A 2,004-nucleotide genomic window follows, 5' to 3' on the forward strand; every position below is an offset into this window, starting at 1 on the left:
TAAAACCTTAGAAGAAAGAGTTACATGCATCTCATGTGGAAAAAAGATTCATTGATTTAAACATCATTAATTAATCCATTGTAGAACTTCAATCATTTAATTTGCCCTGAGTATGTGAGGAACTTTTATCCCGACCTCATTGTATTTTAGGAGCATGGTCCAGCCCCGGTATCTCCACCTGTGAAAGTTGGAAACTGCTGGAAATACACAACAGGACGGGTAGCCTTTGACAAACAATTAAACCCAGGTTACAGACTCTCTTCTTTCCCGTGTCCTTTGCGGGACACTTGTTCCCCTTTAATTTTACAGACTGACTGAGTTCACTAACCGCGGGGAGAGAGTAGGTGCCTCCGCGGCCCCACTGTGCTAACATGGAAGATAACACGATGGGGATGTGGGATAGTGGGTGGGTATCAGTGACATGTTTGTGTAAAGGGCAGCGGTGGAGAAGGATTGACAGCTGTCAGTGAGGGACAGAAGTTGTTTAAGGTGAGCCAACACATTCCCGATCAGCACAGAAGGCATTCACTGGTCAGCTGCCTCCGAGCGGTTTCCGCAGTGGAGCCGTTATCACGTTTGCTTTCCACGTGAAAGGATCCCGTGCAGGAAGATTATGTTTAAACTTGCTGTGGATGAACAGTCATGGGCGAGTTTATTCTCCTGTCAAAAGAGCGACAGTGGCTTCTCCCTTATTCTTTAATTGCTCTTTATTTCACTTCACTAAATAGATATATTTGAGTGAGAGAAATTGTTCCAGAGTGTCGCACACTTCATCTTTTGTTGCCTTTTAAACACATAAAATGAGGCCGGGGGAATAAATCCAGAAAACAAAGCCGAGGGATATAGACAAGAGGAAGAGAGAAGGGGAAATACTGCCTCTACCCAGAACTAATGCAGAAACCCCTCTGCTGCGTTCGGGGTGGCCATCCGCAGCCTGGATACACTAACGTCCCAACAGCTCATTGACTGTCGGAGTGGGACCGTGCGCCGCTTCAGAAGACAGGAGGAAAAAGCAAAGTCACTGATTCAGTCCCATGTGCTTCTCTGACTGACACCGGGGAAACGGTGAGACAGATTTTGGAGCATAGGTCTGGTTATTGTGAAACAGCAAAGAAAATATGCAGTCTGGAATTAAATTATTGAATGTGTATCCTGCTCGTTTCGTGGTTAGGCATTCACAGAGGGAGCCCGAGTTCGGAAAGTAACTTTTTAATTCAAACTTTTTTCAAATAATTACATGCAATTAATTAAACACTGTGGGAGGTGGGGTGATTAAAACATCACCGATCGGAAAGGAATTGTCCGCGGGAAGCCTCCAACCCGAATTTTTGGGCCAATATTCCCACCCGGATTGTTTTGCAGACTTACAGTCAATACTTCAATAACTGAACTGTAATAATTTCAGGAGCTTTCATCATAGATGATATTTTACACCCTATCTGACTTAACACACTCTGAATTTTTGAAATTGGTTTCAAATGTTCATTGCTCAGAAGTCAAGGAACGTGGGGTACTTTTTTCAATTATTTTTAAAGCAAATATATTCTAAAATGATGTTTCGGCCCGGGCTCGAACCGGGGCCGTTTCGTGTGTGAGACGAACGTGATAACTACTACACTACAGAAACCACTGCTGAACTTAGTGCCCAGAGAGAAGTGTTAATCCAGAAGGTGTAATTCTGAATCCCTTTCTGTGAAAAAATCTTTTCATAAACATTTCTCTGACCGAAGCTGCACAAGTCAAAAATGTTCCTTTCAAAGTCGTTAAACTCCCAAATTAACGCAGCCCCCGAATCTTCTGGATCAGAAAGCTCTAGTTGTGCCGACTCAATCCATAAATCTGACTTTACTCACCCTGTATTTTAGGAGATTGGTTTAAAATGTTCATTGCTCATAAGACACGGAACCTGGGACTACTTTTGTTCAATGTATTTCACAGCAAATATATTGTAAAATAAAGCAAGCGCCCAGGCTCAAACCAGGGACATTTCATGTGGGAGGTGAA

At 43.1% G+C, this 2,004-nt stretch overlaps 1 non-coding gene across 1 annotated transcript; it reads right to left on the reverse strand.

Moving 5' to 3' along the window:
• Nucleotides 1-1,554: 1,554 nt before the first annotated feature.
• trnav-cac (transfer RNA valine (anticodon CAC)) lies at nt 1,555-1,627 on the reverse strand. Its single transcript has one exon. It is a non-coding gene; the product is annotated as a tRNA-Val (tRNA).
• Nucleotides 1,628-2,004: the final 377 nt, after the last annotated feature.

The sequence above is a fragment of the Pristiophorus japonicus genome, unplaced genomic scaffold (genome assembly GCF_044704955.1).
Source record: "Pristiophorus japonicus isolate sPriJap1 unplaced genomic scaffold, sPriJap1.hap1 HAP1_SCAFFOLD_233, whole genome shotgun sequence".
NCBI lineage: Eukaryota > Metazoa > Chordata > Chondrichthyes > Pristiophoridae > Pristiophorus > Pristiophorus japonicus.